The sequence below is a fragment of the Trichechus manatus genome, unplaced genomic scaffold, assembly GCF_000243295.1.
Source record: "Trichechus manatus latirostris isolate Lorelei unplaced genomic scaffold, TriManLat1.0 scaffold00035, whole genome shotgun sequence".
NCBI lineage: Eukaryota > Metazoa > Chordata > Mammalia > Sirenia > Trichechidae > Trichechus > Trichechus manatus.
In genome coordinates this window covers 7,640,930-7,654,909 of record NW_004443971.1, presented here as the reverse complement: position 1 = coordinate 7,654,909, position 13,980 = coordinate 7,640,930, and the positions used below count along the sequence as shown (strand labels likewise).

The window sequence follows — 13,980 nt, the reverse complement described above, 5'->3', positions numbered from 1 at the left end:
CGTTTGGTGTTCGGCTGAGTTCTTTATCTCTTCATTTGATGTTCTAGGGTTTCAGGATTGTTGATTCTCTGTTTGGCTTAGTTTTTCGGATGTTTGTTGTGGAGGGACGGCGTGGTGCTTCTGCCTAGACAGCCATCTTGCCGGAGTCCCCTCTATTGATTTTCTGTTCTCTATTTCATTTATTTCTGCTCTAATTTTTATTATTTCCTTTCTTCTGGTGCCTGTGGGCTTCTTTTGCTGTTCTCTTTCTATTGGTTCAAATTGTTGGGCTAATGTTTTTATTTTGGCTCGTTCTTCTTTTTTGATGTGTAAATTTATTGATATGAATTGACCTGTGAGCACAGCCTTTGCTGTGTCCCAAAGGTTTTGGTATGGTGTGTTTTCATTCTTATTTGATTCTATGAATTTTTTTATTCCCTCTTTGATTTCTTCATTTACCCAGTTGTTTTTAAGCAAGATGTTATTCAATTTTCATGTAATTGATATTTTTCCTTGCTCTTCCTGGTATTAATTTCTGCTTTTATGTCATTGTGATTAAAAAGAATGCTTTGTATTATTTCGATTTTATTAAGTGTTGTTTTGTGGCCTAAAATGTGGTCTGTTCTGGAGAATGTTCCACGTGCATTGGAAAAGAATGTATACTTTGCCACTGTTGGGTGGACTGTTCTATATAGGTCTATGAGGTCAAGTTGGTTGATTGTGGCCTTTAGGTCTTCTGTGTCTTTGTTGAGTTTCTTTGTAGATGTTGTGTCTTTTACTGAGAGTGGTGTGTTGAAGTCTCCTACTATTAATTTGGAACTATTTCGGTTTTCATTGCTGTTAGAGTTTGTTTTACATGTTTTGGAGCTCTGTCATTGGGTGCATAGATATTTATTAAGGTTATATCTTCTTGGTGAATTGTCCCTTTAAACATTATATAATGTCCTTCTTTGTCTTTTTTGGTGGATTTTACCTTAAACTCTATTTTTTATCTGAGATTAGTATCGCCACTCCTGCTCTTTTTTGGTTGCTGTTTGCTTGATATATTTTTTCCATCCTTTGATTTTTAATATATTTATGTCTTTGTGTCTAAGATGTGTCTCTTGTAGACAGCATATTGACAGGTCGTGTTTTTTTATCCATTCTGCCACTGTTTGTTCTTTATGGGTGCATTTAAGCCATTTACTTTCAGTGTGATTACATAGATTTATGAGTTTATTGCTATCATTTTGTAGTTTTGTGTGTGTGTGTGTGGTGGTAACATTTTCTTTGTTCCTCTTACTTTCCTGTGCTGAGATCCTTTTGTTTGTGGATTTTCTTTTCATTTGTTTTCTTATTACAGATTTTGTGTTTACTGAGTCTACATATTTTTTCTTCTTTTTTATTCTTTTGTATAGGTTTGTTAACTTTCTTTGTGGTTACCTTGAAATTTACCCTTATCTTCTTATGTTTGACTTAGTATTTTATTACTTGATACTGCCTTGACTTCCTCTCAATTTCAAAGTTCTCTACCTACACTGTTTATTTCCCCTTTTATTGTTTTTACATTGTCATCATTTACAGATTGATGTCTCTGTTTCCTTGTTTTACTTCTTTTTGCTTTGTTTTACTATTGAGAGTTCTTTACCTAGGTTGGTATCTGGCTGATGCTGTCCTGTGTCCTAGACTCTGGTTGTTGTCTGATATTGTTTGTTCTCTAACTGAAGGACTCCTTTAATACTTCTTGTAAGTTTGATTTGATTTTTATATATTCCCTTGATTTCTGTTTATCTGGAAATGTCCTAATTTCACCATCATATTTGAGTGAGAGTTTTGCAGGATATATTATTCTTGGTTGGCATTTTTTTCTCTTTTAAGTTTTTATGTATATCATCCCATTGTCTTCTTGTATGCATAGTTTCTGCCAAGTAATAAGAGTTTAGTCTTATTGTTTCCCCTTTGTAAGTGACTTTTCATTTTTCTCGAGGTGCTCTCAGGTTTCTTTCTTTGTTTTTCGTTTTGGCAAGTGTGATTATGATATGTCTTGATGGCTTTCTTTTGAGGTCTGTCATATATGGGGTTTGTAGAGCTTCTTGGATGGTCAGCTTTTTGTCTTTCATGATATTTGGGAAGTTTTCTTCTAGCAAATCTTTAATAATCTTTTCTGTGTTTTCCATTTTCTTCCCGCTGTTCTGGAACTATAATCACACACAAATTTTTGCTGTCAATTGTGTCCTATGCAGTCTTAGGTTTTCTTCATTCTTTTCTCTGATTTTTCCTCAAATAAAGTGGCATCCATGGATTTGTCTTCAATCTTGCTGATTCTGTCTTCCATTGTTTCAAATTTGCTCCTAAGACCTTATATTGAATCGTCCATTTCTGAAATTTTGTTGTTTATCTTTTGGATTTCTAGTTGCTCTTTTTGTATGATTTCTAATTGTTTATTTTGATGTTTCGTTATTGTATTATTTTCCTGAATTCTTGTATTGCTTTGTCTGTATTTTCCTTGAATTTGGCTATCTTTTCTTTGGTTTTGTCTGTGTTTTCCATGATTTTGTCAATTTTTTCCTTGATTTTTTTCTATCTTTCCCTTGAACTCTTTCTTAATCTCTTGGAGAGCCCTAAATACTAGTCTTTTGAATTCCATATCAGGTAGTCCTATTGCCTTTTCTTCTACTGGAAGGTCATCTAATTCTTTATTTTGATCACTTCCTGGAACATCTTGTCCTGCTTTTTCATATGTTTTGATATTTTCTGCTGTCTCTGAAACATTAAGGTATTATTTTTCTTTATTTATTGATTGTATGTTCATTTGTTTATCCTGCGTTTTTGTTTTGTTTTGATATGTCAGGTTGAGCTGGCCAGGCGTGCTTTGCTGCTTACTTGTCTGTTAGCATGATAGCTCTCAGCATCTTGTCCAGGAAGGCAGAGAAGCAGCTGGCAGGGTGAGCCTACTTCACTGTACACTGGTTTGGCGAGGTGGCTGAGGGTGAACTGGGTAGGCATTGTATGCTTCCTGATGTTGGTCTAGTGGTGTTGAATCATTCCCAGCCCCTTGCCAGATAGGTGTAGGTGTAGGATGGGGAGTAGTGAGTAGTATAGGCTCACTTCCTACAGTTAAGCAGGTGTTTGAGTGGCAGGGGGTGAGGAACAGTAAAGGCCTGGTGTGGCAGCTGTCTGAGGCACTGGGGATACTGTAGCTATGGAAGCATGGCTGGGGCTGGTGGGAAGGGAGGATAACTCAGGGGCTAGCTGAGGGGAGAAAGAAAAATGAAGAAAAAAATGGTAGTGTGGTGGAGGCCAGACAGTGGGAGGGGCATAACCCGGTTCCAGTGGGAAGGAAGGGGGGGTGACATACAGGGCTAGGTGAGAGGGAAAAAGATAAGGAAGAAAGAGAGCAAATAAAATAAAATAAAAACTGGCTGTGTGGTGTGGGCTGGTGATGGGGGCAGGACAGACCTAAGGGCCAGTGGTAAGGGAGGGGAGGTGGCTCACGGGACTAGGTGGGAGAGGGAAAGAAAACAAAGAAAAAATGGTGGCACTGTGGGAGCTGGCAGTAAGGACAATACAGACTTGTGGTGCAGTAGGCTGGTGGCTCTCTAGCCACAGCAGTGCAGCATGGCCAGGCAGGAAGTGGGGAGATAGCATATGGGGCTATATAGGAGGGAAAAAGAAAAGAAATAAAGGGGAAAAATGGTATGGTGAGAGCCAGCAGGTGTGGACGGGATGGTCCTGGGGTGGTTGTAGTCTGGTGGCTCTCTAGCCAAGAGCTGAGGTGTGGCCCGTCAGAAAGGGTGTATGTGGTGTACAGGGCAAGGTGGGAGGGAGAAAGAAAAGGAAGAAAGGGGAAAAAATGGCACAGCAGGAGTTGGCATGTGGGGTAGGGGCGGGCCCGGGGTAGCGGCAGGTCAACGGCTCTCTAGCTGAGCAGCACGGCATGGCCCATCGGGAAGGGGTAGAGGTGGCATATGGTGCAGAAGGGTGAGGGACAGGAAAATGTGTTTCTCTGGTTACTGGGTGCTCTGCCTTCTGTTGGGAGCTCTTTGAAGTTGCTTTCCTGTACTCCCAGTCTGGGATCATTGATGGCTGTATTCCAAGATGATAATGCTGTGCTGTTAGTTGGCAGGCAATCTCCACTCCATATCTCTCCTCAGTTTCTGTTTTCCATCAGTTTCTTGTTTCATTTGGTGTTTGATCTAGTTCTTTATCCCTTCATTTGATGCTTAGAGTTCCAGGATTGATGTTTATATCTGTTTTAGTTAGTTTTTTGGGTCTTTGCTGCAAAGGGTCAGTATGGTGCATCTCTCTAGGGCCCCATGTTGGCTCCGCCCCCTGTTGTGAATAAGTTGACCTTTTTCTTACTTTCCCTTGGACTATGGTGGCAATTATGTTTAGTTGAGGGTTTTTGTTGTTGCAGTTTTTAAATTTCCCTTTACACAATGAAACTCTTTATTTGCCACCAACCCTTGAGAAAAATCTGATATGTCAGAATACCATTGCATGATAATATTGTGAGGCATAACTGGATGGAGAAATTAAAAAGCAAAAAATGTGGCTACCCCACGTACACCCCTCTGCTGAAACATATGCATGGCTTTGAGTAGTCTGTGTCCATTTGTTCTAGAAGACGGCTAGCAGCAAAGAAAGCATTTCTCTCTTGGTGGAGCTGGGAAGGTTCCTCACTTTTCCCAGAAGCAGACAATGCAGAGAAGCAGCTGCCAGAGGAATGAGAAACAAAACCTTCCTTCTCCTAAAACACTAGTGACATGAATGAACCTTGAAGAGTTTGTGGGAGAAATGCTGACATTTACCTTATATCAACAAATTAGGAGAGACAATCTTCTACCAAGGGTAAGGGAAAGATATATTGAGAGGTGGAGATTTGAGAGAAGTGGGAAATGTGTGTAGTAGATGGAAAGGAGGATGGGAGAGAGAGTTCACTGAAATAGTCAGTGTTAAAAGTCTAATTCAGGTGGTTTGGTGTCCATTTGTTGTCATATTTTCTCCAGCAGATCATCACAGATTAAGAAATGGGTAATAGTGGGGTATATCCAGCTTTGGTGTTTTGCCAGATATGTAAGATGGAATAACAGAAGGGTAAGTAAGCTAAGGGTATTGGAAAGAAAGAGAGAGAAGTGATGGGCCATAGAATTTCAATCTGAGGAGGAAAGAGGTAGAGAGAGTTATACTAAGTAGAAGAATCTATGAATTGGAGGTCTTAATGAGGACAAGGAATGGTAGATTGAGAGTAACTGATTAGACGTTAGGCTCAGAGAGTCTGATATATGAATGAATATTTTCAGAGCTGGAGCAATTCCAGATGACAAGCTCCAGGGTGTGTCTATGGGAATGAATGGCTGAAGTAGAGAAGTAGAGGAGGTCATTGGAAATGAATGTCAAGAAAATAAGTGTCCAGGTTGTCAAACATAGAAATAATGTCATCCTGGAAAACGGGTAGATATAGATGGAAAGAAAGACTGTGAAGGTGCCAAAGTCTTCAGTGGATCAAGGGCAGTGGTGAAGAGAAGTCAGTAGCTAACAGCAAACAGAAGACGTAGAATAGTATTGCTAAATGGAACAGTCCCTATGGGAGCGGTAGGGTGGAAGAGAAATGATCTGAAATTGACATTTTAGAACAGAGAAATAGTTTTTTATTCAGTAATAGAAACTACTGAGTTGGTGAGGCTGAGTTGATATTTTTAACTTTTTCTTTTAGAAAATTTTAAATAGAAACATGAGTTAATTAGCACTTTGTAAATGGGGTGTGGTTTGTTTTCTTGCTTATACTTCCTTTAAGTCTTACTCTCTGTCTTTTGAGTTTACCCTAATTTTAGGCTCTCCATTGTTGTGTTCTGTGCCTGGTAGAATGACTTGCTTGTTTTCACAGCCCTATCATATATTTAACATTATGACAGAGCATGTAATGTACCACACCCAGATCCTTGTGATTCATTACTCTTGGGAAAGGTTGAGAAACATTTGCTCACTCATTTACAGTTAAGTGATCTTATATTTTATTATTATAAACTCATGAAATGATGGCTATTATGTACACAAACCCTGAAACAGATAGTTCTGATGATAGGAAAGAGAGTTGAACCAAATCTTTGCCCTTGACAGCTTCACTTATTTATCTGTTTATTCAATATGTTTATTGAGTGCATCTTATATGTCATACACTGCATTAGTTGTTAGATACATAAAGGTGATTAATTCCTAATCTTTGTTCTTGAGAGGCCATGGTCTAGGAGCATAAACAGATAGTTATAGATCTTTGTTAAGTGCCGTTATACAATTTTATACAGGAAGATCAGAGGAGACTTCAGGAAGCTGAAAATAATTAACTTGCATCCTGAAATAAGAGGAGTTAGACAGATATGTATGGGAAAGGCATCTTTTTTGTACCTGTTTGGTTTAAAATACCTATTAGAGCTCCAAGTGAAGCTGTCAATCAGGCAATTAGGTGTATGTGTTTGGAATTTTGGGGAGTGATCAGAATGAACATATAATTTTGGAAATTATGGCATTAAATGGATGACTGAATGTTATCAGGAAAGTAAGTGTAGATAGAGATGAGAACAGGTCAAATAGCTGAGCATGAGAGCACTCTGTTTGAGTTCAGGGAAATGAGGAGGCAGCAAAGCCAGCTGAGAAGGCACGGCCAGTGAAATAAAGAAAAACTAGGACATTTGCTGCTGCCAGGTCAACTGATGACTCCTAAGAAATTATCACTAAAGAGAGGATCATTAGCGACCTTCATTAGAATAGTTTTAGTGGAGTGATGGGGTAAAAGCTTGATTAGAATGGGTTCAAGAGTGAACAGGAGGAAAGAATTAGACCCAGTAAGTATATAAAAATCCTTTGAAGAGTTCAAAGAGAAGGAGAAAGTGTGCAGTGGCCAAAGGCAGAAGTGGATTAAGAGAGGATTTTTGTTTTTTGAAGATCAGAGAATAACAGTATGTTTGTATGATTTTAGGCAATATCCAATAGACCGGAAAAAGACTGATGATGCAAATGAGGGAGCAACAATTGCTGGAAGAAATACTTACAGCAGGAGACATGGATAGTGTTATGGATTGAATTGTGTCCCCCAGAAATGTGTGTCAACTTGGCTAGGCCATGACTCCTAGTATTGTGTGATTGTCCACCATTTTGTCATTTGATGAGATTTTCCTACGTGTTATAAATCCTACCTCTATGATGTTAATGGCACAGATTAGAGGCAGTTATGTTAATGAGGCAGGGCTCAATCTACAAGATTAGATTGTATCTTGAGTCAATCTCTTTTGAGATATAAAAGAGAGAAGCAAGCAGAGAGATGTAGGGACCTCATACCACCAAGAAAGTAGTGCCGGGAGCAGAGTGTGTCCTTTGGACCAGGGGTCCCTGTGCTGAATAGCTCCTAGTCCAGGCGAAGATTGACGACAAGGACCTTCCTCCAGAGCCAACGGACAGAGAAAGCCTTCCCCTGGAGCCAACGCCCTGAATTAGGATCTCTAGCCTCCTAGACTGTGAGAGAATAAATTTCTCTCTGTTAAAGCCACCCACTTATGGTATTTCTGTTATAGCATCACTAGACTAAGACAGATGGGATCAGGGCACAAGTGGAGAGGCTACAGCCTATACAAGCAGCTCACACCCTGTCCTGGATCCAGCTGCAGGCTGCCAGTGTGCAGGCTCTGCACCTTATACCTGCCCATCTTGAAAATACACTAGACATTGTAGACCCTTCAGAGCGGAAGGCTTCATTTGGAAACACAGGCTCACTACCAAAATTTGAACTTTCCTCAACATACACAGTCCCATCTAAAGATGCTACCCATAATTGGCAGAAGTTTGAGGAAATCATTTGTTCTGGAAATAATCAATAGGTTTTTGGTTTGGAATGAAGAAATAAAGATAAAATCTAAATTGGCTTCAAATTGCATCATCCACACAAGAACTGCTTGGAGTTTTTTTTTTTTTTTCTTCTCGTCCACTGTGCAACCTACTTCAGTGTCTGCAGCCTATGGGCAAGGAGGCAGGCAATGGTTCGGGGCTCAGTTTGCTCTGGCATGGGGCACTCTGAGAGGCCCATAGGGACGGCCTGCCCTAAACCCAAAGCCACGCATACAACTCTTTTAATATTTTGCAGTTAGGCTGTGAGGAGTAGATACCTACGTCATTTCAGCTGCTAGATTAAAACTACTGACATCTCTCAAAGCAGCTAATTTTTCTGTTAAGTACCTGCTAGTGTCGTCAGAGAAAAATCCTTATTTTGGGAGCCTTTATGGAAACTTAAGGCTCCAGTCACATATTTGAAATGGTGAAAACTTTGTCCAGTAATATACCAACTAGAAGTAAAGACACTAGTTCTGTGTGCACTGATTGGGTGTCTGTGATCCTTGTCAACCTTGCTGGGTTTGCTGCTTTAGAGAAGGAAGACTCCCGATGGGTCATCATGCCCCTGCTCTATCTGCAGGAAGCATTGCTGTCAAAGAATCTGAGTTCCGGCACAGAGTAGGGGCGCAATAAACAGCTGCTAAATTAATGAATGAAAATTAGTTCTGTCTATTACCTGGAGCATTGCCAGCTCCATCAGGCCCTGGGTTCTTACTCTCCAAGATATGTTCTTAGTTAACATTTTGGGTTTTTTTTTTTTTTAATCTTTTCTATGTATAAGTTTGTTTCCATTTCAATACATAGCTAAAATTCTCTCATTATAAATAGAATAATTTATAACTTGCTTGAATTAATGATATTCATATTCCATTATAAATCTCTTTGTATCATAATTCTTAATAATTATATAACATTCAGTAATAGGAATATATGCACTAAAAAGTATTTAACCATTCCTTTATAGTTGGATATTTAAGTACATTCTAAATTTTCACTCAAATATATCATCTTTTTGCTTAAAATCTATTTTTTGTAGTGTGGATTACCTCCTTAGGCTAATTTTCCAGATAAAAATCTTTAAGAAAAAATGGAGACTGAAAGAGGTGACCAGTTTGATCATAATTTACTTCTATTTAAATGGAAACGAAACAGTTAAACTATAAAACCTTTAGTGAGACACCAGAATGACCGTTTTTAACAACCCCTGCTGCCCCTGAAGAACAACTGATAATGATACATGGGAAGTTATCATGGTCTAGAAAACATCTAAGGAGGCACAACTCGGGTTTGATAATTAACGCAGAGCCTCACTACATTTGTGTGTTTTCATATTGCATTTAAATTTATTTACACTTAACTGGTGAGGTGGATGTACTGCATTCTGAAGTGTGGGTATAATTATTCTTTTAATTCATTTTACTGTTTTATGTTTTAAAATTTTAAATTAACGGAATCAGTTGACATTATTAAAAAGAGGTATCTGAGTCCAAGAGACCTGAAAGCAGTGAGGCAAACAGACACATGTTGTAAAAAATGGCGTGGCGGGAGCATCTGACCTCCCCTGACTTCTTGAGGGGCATAGCAGGTTATGCTGAACCACAAAGGGTGAGAGGAGCGAATCACCATCAACATTAGCCCAACGCTGATTCCTATGAGGTGGAGGTCAGACGCACCTCCTCTCTCCAACCTTTGTTACCAATTCTGACACCAGCCATCCCTCCCACAGCACTCTCTTCTATGCTGGGTTTGATATTTCGTTGCAATGGCCACACAGAACTCACAGACCATACTCACAGTTATGGGGTTTATTAGGGAAGGAACAAGTTATAATTCAGGATCAGAAATGACTCAGGATACAGTTCTTTGATTAGGACAGCCTCTTCTCAGCCGTGCCTGCAGGCAGGCCTCTCTCTGGCCCTCAGCCTCTCGGCCTGTAGGCTCCTCAGCCAGGCCTCTGCCCTGCTTGGGCAAGTGTTACAAAGCTCTTTAGCTCTGCCAATAAGTGCCCCGGGGCACCCCACTTCACCAGTAAGCCTTGTCCCAAAGGCACTCAGCTCTCTTGATCTGTGGTCAGCACACCCACTATAACTGCCTTGTTCCATGGGCCAGGAAGCCCACTGCACCATCTCGCACTGGTCTTCTGGTTCTTCTGCTGCTATTTCTCTGCCACTGCTTCTCACTGTCTTGTGCCATCTCTGGTGTCACAGCTCTCTCTCACTGTCTCATGGGTCTAGGAGATTCTCAGCAGAGGGACCCTGGGATCAAAGGACGTGCTCCTTTTCTGGCTCTTCTTTCTTGGTGGTGATGAGATCCACCCCCTGTTAGCCTTTGGGATGGCTCGTTTTAAGCCTCGTGGGATGGCAAAACTGACTAATATAGTTTATTTGCATGGTCCCACCCCCACAAGAGTGGCATGCTCTTTCCTCATTTGCATTATTAGCAAGCTATGCAACCCTCTTGGTGGGCTACAAGCACTTCATTTGCATAGTCCCACTAGTCATTTGGTGGGAGTTACAAGACCATAGTGAGAAATGCCAAACAAAATTGATCCATCTCACCACACATTTACTCCAATGTTCATTGCAGCACTGTTCACAATAGCCAAAAGGTAGAAACAGCCTAAATGCCCATCAATGGATAAACGGATAAACAAAATAAGGTACATACATACAATGAAATACTGTTCAGCCATAAAGAGAAATGCTAAGTCCTGATGCATGCTACAACATGGATGAACCTTGAGAACATTATGCTGAGTGAAATAAGTCAATCACAAAAGGACAAATACATGAAATAACAATAGGCAAGAAACCAGCATTTATTAGTGGTGACCAGGAGCAGGAGGAGAAGGGAATAGGCAGCCACTGTTTGGGAAGCAGTGGGTTTATGATTATGGTGATAGGAAAGTTACCAGTGATAGATAATGGCTGCACACCATGATTAATATAATTAATTTCACTAAATTGTAAAATGTTGAAATTAGCAAATGTTGTTTATGTGTATATATTTATAACCATTAAAAATAATTATACCTAAAAAAACCAAAACAAAACATATCTGAGCCAACTAGACCCCACTGACACTTCTGGTGAAAATTCTGATGCTTGGAGTCAGCAGACCCTTTAAAACATGCTTCCTGCAGGGGTCTGCTTTTTATTTTGCAGTTTATTGTGGGGTGTGGTGGTGTGATGAGCTAAACACAAAATTTGCCAACAGATGCTTTAGGTTTAAGTTGGTCCTGATCATGAACAGATGTGTGACTTTAGGCTTGTCAGGCAAGCCTTACAATTCACTTAGCTATAAAAAGAAAGTGATACAACACCTACCTCACAGAGGGGACCTGGGGATTAAATGAGATATCACTGAAAAGCACCCCAGAGACAACCAAGTCCTACACACATGTAAATGGTTGCTGACATCACTTCTGTTCTCCACACTATCTGGGCACAAGATGGAATGTGGACTCACTGAGCAGGGTGGGTCATTTAGAAGAGAGCCAGAAACTCGTCTCACTAGCTCTGGGAACAGAAGGAGCAAGCAGAGCTGGCCAGTGTCTAAATTGTATGGATGGAATGCCCTTTGCTCTCATTTGGTTGAAGTTGTATCGGAAGTTTGGGTGGATACTCTAGTGGTTGGTGAGCACTCTGATTTGACGCTGTGCCTCTCAGAATATAGTAAGCAACTGAGGGTATACTATCCAAATCAAACGTTTGATGCAACATACTAATAATTGTTTTTGAAACTTTGACAATTTTCTGTCATGTACAACAACTCAGATTTTTGGAAGTCAGCAAAGCTCACTAATGTTGTTCCTGACAAGCTCAGGGTGGTTTCATATGTAAAGCTAACACTGCTTAAAAGTGATCTACCAAATTAGGGAAGAAAAAGAGAAACACTATATTTAGCTGTGCTAATTTTTGCTACCCTGTCCTATAGGGTCGGAATGAGTCCGAATTGATTCGATGGTAACAACAATTCTTGATAAAACAATCTATTTGGGTCCCCGTTGCCAAACCCCACCAACTCCACAACTGAAATCCTTGATCCCATTTCATTATTTTTAATCAACGTCATTGAGATTTAACGAACATAAAATAAAATGGTAACATTTAAAGTATTCAGTTTGATGAGTTCTGACAAATGCATACATTGTGGAACCACCACCCCACATTTTTCTTGCCCCTAAAAGTTCCCTTTTGCTCTTTTGCAGTCAGTATCCCCAGCCCTTTGCACTGTCCACTCCAGAAAGCCACTAACTTGATTTCTGTCACCATAAATTAGTTTTGCATGTGCTGTAACTTCATATAAATGAAACCATACAGTAAGCAGTCTTGTGTCTAGTTCCCTTCGAGCAGCATGCTTTTAAGATTCGTCCCTGTTGTTATATGTATCACTAGTTTGTTCTTTTTTTTTTAATACAAATTTATTTTCTCATAATTTAGCAGGCTATAAGTCCGAATTCAGGGTGCTGGCTCTATGGGAAAACTTTCTCTCTCTGTTGGCTCTGGGGGAAGGTCCTTGTCTCTTTCAGCTCCTGTTCCTTGGCTCCTTGGTGATCTTCATATGCCATGGCATCTATTTTCCTCCATCTTTGTTTGCTTGCTTGTTTAATCTCTTTTATATCTCAGAAGAGATTGATTTAAGACACACGCTACACTAATACTTATTAACGTACCAAAGAAAACCCATTCCCAAGTGGGATTATAACCACAGGAATAGGGGTTAGGATTTACAACACATATTTTTTTTTATTTTACTTTAGATGAAGGTTTACAGGACAAATAGTTTCTCATTAAACAGTCAGCACACATATTGTTTTATGACATTGGTTAACAACCCCACGACATGTCAACACTCTCCCTTCCCGACCTTGAGGAAGTTTTTTTGGTGAAAATATACATAGCCAAAGTTACACCATTTTGAAAGTTTCTACATGTACAATTCAGTGACATCGATTACATTCTTCCAGTTGTGCTGCTATTCTCACTATCGTTTTCCAAATTATTCCATCACCATTCTTCAACTCACTGCCCCCTAGGCTTCCCATCAAACCTTTTGAGCTGCTGTTGTCGATTTGATCTCACATAGATAATTCTTCTTTTTTTGTACCTTAGATGAAGTTTTGCAGAACAAATAGTTTCTCATTAAACAGTTAGTACACATATTGCCCTATGACAATGGTTAACAACCCCATGACATGTCAACACGGTCCCTTCTCAACTTTGGGTTCCCTATCACCAGCTTTCCTGTCCCCTCCTGGCTTCTAGTCCTTGTCCTTGGACTGCTGTGCCTCATTAGTCCTGTTTTCTTTTATGAGGCTGTCCAATCCCTGGCTGAACAGTGAACTTCGGGGGTGGGGGGGCTTCACCACTGAGCTAAAAGGGTGTCCAGGGGCCATACTCTCGGGGTTTCTCCAGTCTCTTTCAGGCCAGTAAATCTGGTCTATTTTTTGTGAGTTAGAATTCTGTTCTACATCCTTCTCCAGCTCTGTCCAGGACCCTCTATTGTGATCCTGGTCAGAGCAGTCAGTGGTGGTAGCCAGGCACCATCTAGCTGTACTGGACTCAGTCTGGTGGAGGCCGTAGTAGCTGTGGTCCATTAGTCCTTTGGACTAATCTTTTCCTTGTATCTTGTTCTCTTCAATGTCCCTTGCTCCTGAAGGGGTGAGACCAGTGGAGTATCTTAGATGGCTGCTCACAGGCTTTTAAGACCCAGACGCTACTCACCAAGGTAGAACGTAGAACATTGTGTTTATAAACTGTTTTATGCCAATTGAGCTAGATGTTCCCCAAGACCATGGTCCCCACAGCCCTCTGCCCAGCAATTCAGTCTCTCAGGTAATTTCGAAGTGTCTATGGAGCTTCCATGACCTTTCTTTGTACAAGTTGTGCTGGCTTCCCCAGTAATGTGTACCGTCTTACCCTTCACCAAAGCTACCACTTATCTATTTAGTCCCCCCCCCACCCCTCCCATCCCTTGTAACCAACAAAGATCGTTTCCTTTTGTGTGTAAACTTTTACATGAGTTACACAGTAGAGGTCTCATACAATATTTGTCCTTTTGTGATTGACTTATTTCACTCAGCAAAATGTCCTCCAGTTTCATCCATGTTTTGAGATGCTTCACAGATTCATCATTGTT

The 13,980-nt window shown here is 40.3% G+C and overlaps 1 non-coding gene across 1 annotated transcript; it reads right to left on the bottom strand.

The window, feature by feature from the left end:
* Nucleotides 1-7,934: 7,934 nt before the first annotated feature.
* On the bottom strand, nt 7,935-8,067 carry LOC111820387 (small nucleolar RNA SNORA42/SNORA80 family). The gene has a single exon (XR_002823940.1). It is a non-coding gene; the product is annotated as a small nucleolar RNA SNORA42/SNORA80 family (small nucleolar RNA).
* Between the last annotated feature and the right edge of the window lie 5,913 nt (nt 8,068-13,980).